Source organism: Camelus dromedarius, chromosome 13 (genome assembly GCF_036321535.1).
Source record: "Camelus dromedarius isolate mCamDro1 chromosome 13, mCamDro1.pat, whole genome shotgun sequence".
Classification (NCBI taxonomy): domain Eukaryota; kingdom Metazoa; phylum Chordata; class Mammalia; order Artiodactyla; family Camelidae; genus Camelus; species Camelus dromedarius.
The window spans coordinates 30,255,791-30,263,705 of NC_087448.1; the positions used below are offsets into that span (position 1 = coordinate 30,255,791).

Consider the following 7,915-nt stretch of genomic DNA (forward strand, 5'->3'; position numbering starts at 1 on the left):
GCCATAATGGTAAACCAGTTTTATTAAAATTGATATAAATACTAATGGAAAATAATATTTTGGTATTTGATTCTGTCATTTGAAACTTTTAAGGATATTTGGAAAATCTCAGGGATATGATTCTACTTTCTTGACTGCTAAGTTTTATTCTATTTAAACAAATTAAGTATTTCTGCTGAAAAAGCATCTGAATTGAGATATGCTGTAAATGCAAAATCATGCTGGATTCTGAAGAGGCAATAAAAAGAAAGTAAAATACATGCTTAATATTTTATATTGACTTTTTGGAAATTACAATATTTTGAATATATTAGATAAGTAAAATATAACGATAAAGTTTATTTCCCTATTGTTTTTTTATTGTTATGTGACTACTACAAAAATCCGCTTACATATATGGAGTTCACATTACATTTCTGTTGTACAGCCTGGCCATCTGATATATAGTCACATCAATAAATTCAACCAATTCAAAAGTATATTCTTCCTTTTTTGGTCTTGTAATCTATAAATTACTCTCATACAGTATTTTAAATTTTTTGCCAATGTATAATTGCATAATTTTGCACTTCCTATGGAGTGTAAGTGTGCGGTCCCCTGGGACATGGCATGTTGAAATCTGACTCTAGTAAAGGACCTGTAGGCAGGGACAGGTAGTGAACATGAGGCAATGCCCCTTCAGGATTGTAAGCAACACCTGATTCTGCGGGCCAGTGAGGCTCAGTGAGAGAGAGTTTGAGGGTAATTTGAATCAGATAAATCCTTTCAAATATCATTATTCTCAATATCATCCTCCAATTATTTTTCAATATGTGCTCTAATTAGGATTTAAGGTGCCAGAAGACTTTCTGAATATGCTATAATTTCTCAACCCAGAGCATCTGGCTTGGATTTTCTTTCAGGGAAGTCATAGAAACTTTCTTCTTTCTACTCTGCCTTTATTAAAGAACTTAAGACTTAAAGCCTATCATGTTATAGCAGCTATAAACTGTCCAGTGGATGAAACTGTCACTCACTCTTATAGTCTTACATCCCTTGGTATGGTGCTGTGGCAGTCACTATCCATTTGGTCTGACAAGGGGGAATCAAGATGGATAATCTTGCAGTTTTCATGTACGAATTACTGATACTCTGTTTGGAAATAAATGAGTATACTGCTGTCAAGACCAACCAGACATTCAGCCCAGATTCCCATCTCTAGAGTGATGTTATCATTTACTGTATTATGTGAGTTTCAGAAAGAATCTACTCTAGATAGTTTAACAAGAAAGAGATTTAACAGAGGGAATTAGGAGCTTAAAATCATTGATGATATAGCATAGAACCCAGGGATGCCCGCCAGAACAGTATCTCTGAACGGACTTGCCAAAGCAGGCACTAGTTCTACCACTTCTGAAATCAAGGACTTGAGAGCCTATCGTCACAGCTCCCATCTTCTGGGTTACATCGTCACTGTTGTGACCTCAGCTAGAAAAGAAACATCTCTGCCTGATGTTTTGTGAGCCATCTGCAGTGTTTGTTTACACCACTTTCTAACAACAGGAAACTTAGAAGCAGATGAGTAAATTTGAGAGCAGAGGCTACAGAAATTCAGGCATAGTATTATCAAGAAGAAGAAGAAGAAAAGACTAATACAAAGAGCATTATTATAGATAAAGTCACTAAATATCAAAAGCCTTGATTTTGACAGGGAGATATTGTAATTCTAAACTTCTATGAACCTAGTGACATATGCTTAAAACACATAGCACCAAAAGAGGTATAATCACAAGGAAAAACAGAGAAATGTACCACCAGGAGGGATGATTTTAATGTACTTCTCTCAGTAATTGATAGTTCAAGCAGACAAAAAAAAATCTATAAGGGTATAGATAATTTGAACAACATAATTAACAAGCTTGATTTATATATATAATCCTTAAAAGCAATAAATAAGAAGAAAGGTATTTTAAGTTAACGTAAGATATATGAAAAGGGGAGACATTATGTCTCACTTCCAACACTGTTTGCTAATACAAAAATCTTTTAAAAGATCATCCTAGACAAAAGGCAGTCAGTGCCTTGCTTACATGATGTAAAGAAATCCAAAAGACACAGAGAATTATCACCCCTCAATGACCTCACTGAAAGAAGGCAGTTTCAGATTACTCACTGATTTTTTTTTTTTTTACTTGAAGTACAGTCAGTTACAATGTGTCAATTTCTGGTGTACAGCACAATGTATAGTCAGTCATGCATATATATATAGATACATCAATTTTCATATTCCTTTTCATTAAGGGTTATTACAAGATATTAAATAGAGTTAAAGTCATAGCTTCAAGTGTAATATATGTTGCCTCTGAGATCTTAAAAGGCTTACCACAAGTTTTTTGACTTTTTCTTTGTCCTTAGGAGTATACAAGTGTGCCAATGGGTCTTTTACCTTTGAGGGTATAGTGGGATTACAGTAGTGTTTGGAATCCTCTCTTTACCTTGGCCCTTGCTCTAATCCACAGCAGGAGCAGTATAATTCCTAGCCTTGTTGACTTGGGGCTTGGCCACATAATTGGTTTGCCCAACGCAAGCTAAGCTCACTGTACGCTTGTATGGACTTGCCTGGTTTGCATTGTGCTCTAGCTACCCAGCTCTGCACCCTGAAAAATAAAAACATCCTAAATAGAAACTGCTTCTTCAGTCTTGGGCCTGAAATTAAAGATGTACAGAGCCGATTGGAGCCCAGTCTTCAGCCTGAAACAGAGACGCTACACCCACTCTGCACATCCAGTGCAGGAAAGACATATTCGTATTGTACATCGCTGAGAGTTTAGAACTGTTTTTATGTAGAATATTTTTTATGCTCCAGACCACCGTTCATACAAAATATTTTAGTTGCAGATTCCTGAGTTTTCATGGGAATTAGCTCCTATTTGGCTCCACATAAGGAATTTTTTGGAAACTTCTCTCCCAAACAAGGTGTGATTTTCAGAACTCAGATCTAGGTCCTTCCTTGGGATAATGTGTGACATTTATCTTCACCTCAACCATACACATCTTACATGAAAATGGAAACTTGTATCTGAATTGTAGCTCTCTAAGCAGGGAAATTAAATTCCAACCTTAAGACCTCCTAGTTAAAAGGGGGAATTCACTAACAATATCCATTCAAATGAAGCTTTTAAAATTGTTAATCTAGTTCCTGGGTGATTGCGTCACATTGTACCATTAAAATCTTCTAATCTTCCAATTTATAGTAGAAACATTTTGTTTACAAACAGTTTTCATATGCCCCTTTATTTTTAAAAATTTTATTACAAGAATATTATAAAGTAATCAAGAAGAGAATATTAGTATCTCCATTTTACATATAAAGAACAATGAAAAATTGAACTATAAACTGATTTTTTAAAAATAACAAGTTAAAGTTTTATCTTATGTGAGTGTGGGAAATATTCCTTAGATAATAAGAAAAAAATTGTTTAGACAACCTCTCTGTCGATAGATAAAACTCTAATTTTCAAATGGCAATTTACAAAAAATATCCCTGAATGACATTTACGTGTGGTTCTAGAAAAGACTTCAATTTTGTGAAATAGCCTTCTTGTAAAATATCTTTTATGATAGGATGGAGTCTACAAATATTTATATATATTAAGATATACATATCTTTACAGTTGTGTGTATGTATATATATATATATATCTTGAGAATTTTCAAAAGGGTTAATAAATATTCATTATCTATTACCTAAAGAGCTCCAATAAAGTAAGAATAAGCGACTTGTAAATAACTTGTGTCAGTGAGGACCCACCTGCTATACTCAATCATACCCTATTCTACAACAAAACAGCCATGTAAGGGTCATTACTAAGAAGAATGTCAAATTGGCCAATTTAATGTTACTTAGGGCTTACTTTATCTATATAACTGTCTCAGATAAGAACTGCAAGCTAATAATAATTACATTAGTGTCAGAAGTGTAGGGGACACCTATGGTTTATTTAGTAGGGAAAGAGAGTTTTAATGTTCTAAATTGAATTTTACTGTCTACTTTGAGATAGTTAAAATAGCATATGGAAAATATTCAACCCCCCATTAATGGCTGACATCTGAGAAATGCAATATTGTTTGTAATATTTTAATGTCTGCAGCAACTTCAGCCCAAAGGCACGTGGTAGCTTAAATATATTATTGATAGATCTAAATCAAGTTACTATATTTTCATGAAGTAAAGTTTAAATGTGCCATTTTTTAAAGTTACAAATTGTTTATACTTCTGTGGACATGCAAAGTTTACTCCTTTTGGTAACACGTTGCATTCTCCAGATTCATATGGCTAAGGGAAAAAGATTTTACAAAAGTAAATATGTAATAATAAAATTCAAAATATGAGTTTTATATATGATCATGGTTTTCAGGTAACACATACAATCTATATTTGACACTGAGCCATCAGAATCAATTATGGAACAGTAATATATATATCAGAAAACTCAGTATATATATATATACTTTCAAAGCTATTTTTAAAGGTGGAAACTTGTCATTTATATTTTTTTAAGTTTCTAATGTTTCAAAGACAATTAACCCCAGTGTATGTATTACTCACATGAGCTAAGAAATAAGTACCTTAAAAATATCTACCATCACCAAAACAACAGTAATATTTTTTTGTTTTAAAGCATATTTTAACATGTACAAAACAGTTTGTTACTACATCTTCATTCATAGTAGAAACCTTGGAAAGAGACACATAGCAGAGAAATGCAGATTGATAACATTCAAAAACGGACTGTTTGATGAGTGTGTGATCCATTGATTGTTAGCACGAATCTATGTTATCCAATGTAACATAGCAGTGGGTAGGTGAGTGTCCAGAAAGTAATTGTAGAGCAGCACCTTAGGAGAAAGTTTCTCTTTTCTAAATGAAATGAACAATTTTGGAATTGATGACAAAAGGAGACTTTGCTCCCATTGCTGTATCAGCCAATATGGCAGTAGTTAGAAAGACTAAATGCATTGTAGCTTTGTATCTTTTACTTGAAGCTCAGCTCATCAAATCTGTCAGAATAACCAGTCAAACTGTCCTGAGTATGCCTGACTAGGAACCACCAAGTAACAAAACAATGTACGTATACTATGCTTTATAACAAAGCACGTTGCTACACATAATCTTATTCTTCCTCACACGCCCCAAATACAACAACCCAAATGAATGAGAGAACTTAAGTGATTCACACATGGACACACAGTCTATGGTAGCACATTCCAAATGTAGACCAAAGTTTTCTGATGCTAATCACAGACTTCTTTCTGTTATGTATGCTCTTGTGAGGAGGCTGAAAACATGTATTTCATCAAGATTTAATGTATACCATCATTTTGTTAAATGTCAAATATATGAAAATTCTTCTAGAAGAATTCAAACTGGCTGTGAACTTATTTTGGTCTTAGATCAGTCAACCTCATGAAATATCTGCTCTATGGGGTGCATTATGGGGTCAAAATACAGCGGGCTTCCTACTTGGATGATTATGTTAGTGGTATGGTAAACCATATATATGGTGTAAGATGATTTGTAGCATTTTAACAAATATTCTTAGAGAAATAATTCTAAAAGCAAAACATGAACAGAATGAAAGATAAAGACCTAGGTGCTCCTCTGTGAATGTGTGCGCGTGAATTCATTTTTCCTTCCACTTACGTAGTGCCTGATATGCCAAGGTCCAACTGAATTCTGAAAGTGCATAAAACAGTGAGCATTACAGAAAGCTCTACTCCTACATTCAAGAAGCTTACAGTCCAGTAAGGGACACCGATATTAATCAAATAATCATTTTCCATTCAGGCATTCATTCAGCCAGTATTTATGGAACACTTTGAATGAGAAATTATTCTCAGTGCTGCAGATACAGCTGCGTAAATATAGAGGCTGCTGCACAGATATGAACTGATGCAACTGGGAACTACTTTCTGCAACTGGAACCCACAACTCCATCTGCCTGAAAGCAGAGGTCTTGTGAACCATTAACCATGTCCTAACCCTTCTTCATCTATCCAGAAAATGCCAGTTGAAGCTGGAAACTTATTTGAAGCTTTTCATTTAAGTCAAAAGTCCATGTAACTTAGCTTTACTTAACAACATATAAATATGTACTTTATACCATATAACAATTTATTATTAATATATTGCAATGTTATAAAGCCATTAGTTTTCACTTGCCCTCAATTTTTTAAATAAAATTGATTCCTGGAGCAAAGATGTTCTACTGAGACTTGTTTAGGAAATGATAAGCAATTATTTCAGCTGAGCATTATTTTCAAGTGTTTTAAAAAGTACAGGAACTAAAACTGGAGAAATAAAGTAAGAAACCATTCTGTAGACCCATGAATACAAAAGCAAAGTAATATTGTATTTTGAGAGGATCTATTGCTTTCTTTTTCACATTATTAGAGCTATTAATATCTACCTTGCAGAAGAGTAATGACATAAACTAGGTAAGGGCACCTCTCAGAGTATAGACCATTTAATAGGAAATCAATAAATACTAAGATGTATATTCTTCGCTGCTTTTGCAATAGTTCATTTGAAGTGATGGGGGGCATATCACATACTTATTTTTTAATATAAAATTTTACTTTTAAGTCAAAGTATGCAACAAATAAAACCTACAGAAAACATTTCTTATCACAATCTGTTGCTTTACCAAGTAATATTTTGAAAACACTTTTTTTCAGGCATTCAGTTCCTAAAATACAAAAGAAATTAAATCTGTCAGGAAGCCTAGCAGCCTAGACACTGTGGTCGGAACTTTGTGTATTGGTGGTTATGTGTCAATACATTACACACCATCCACCTCCATTCATGCCGTCTTGTCTGTGGTAACCTCCACCGACTCCACCACCACCTAAGCCATCAGGAATACCACTTTAAATGGTTCCCCATTCCCATTCTTCCAACAGATTCATAATCTCTCTTTTCATCTGTTCCATCTTTTCTGTAACATTCCATTCTAGAACTTCCCGTTCCAGAACCATCTCCAGGACTAGAATTCAAGAGGAGTTCAATGTATTGATGTTGCATATTATTCTTATCTTCAGACGTGGCAAGCTACCGCATCTTCACATGTCATAAACTCTACATCTGCTTCTCTTGTTGCTCTGCCTTCAGCTTCAATATCACTATGAACTAGTATTGGATTTAGTAGTGAGAAGAAACTAGCAATGTCATTTTCACTTGAAAGAAAACATGATCCTCTCATATGTACAAAATGACCACCATGAAAACCTGAACTTGCCTCAGCAGCTCCACCATAGCTGTGACCTCTCATACCTCTTAACATCTTTCAATCTGTCATCAAAGCCATCATTTCCATAGCCAGAGTTATTATAGCCACCATAGTCATCAAAACCTCCATAAGCAGGATATTGGGGAAGGAAAAGGCAGGGCAGATGCCATAGATATAACACATGTATTATTTTCATCATCCACTCCTCACCCCCGGTGCAGTACGATAGCTTTGACGAATATTTGATCGGGAATAAATGACCCTTTTCATCTCACTGGTAACTTTACATAGCCAGAAAAAAGCTGTCGAAATTTCAAAGTGGGAAGTATGAAAATATGGCAGATAGTAAGTAGGACAGTGTTACTTACATACAAGACCCTACAAAACTATAACACAAATATAAAATGGTCTTTGATAGTTATGTAAAAACCTAAAATTGCAATTCTTTACTAGGCAAGAATATAGTTGGAGTTCTAAAAGTTAGTGCAGCTATCATATTGCACAGGATTTGAACTCCTGTGCATTGCATAACACTACGTTGTAGAAAACTATATTGAGTCTTGTCTTTCATTTTTATTATATTTTATACTGCTGGGAACATCTAGTTTACTCACATCTAGATTCAAACATTATTTCCTCAATATTTC

General features: G+C 34.3%; 1 pseudogene; it reads right to left on the reverse strand.

The window, feature by feature from the left end:
* Positions 1–6,712: 6,712 nt before the first annotated feature.
* Positions 6,713–7,707, reverse strand: LOC105088016 (heterogeneous nuclear ribonucleoprotein H3-like; annotated as a pseudogene).
* Between the last annotated feature and the right edge of the window lie 208 nt (positions 7,708–7,915).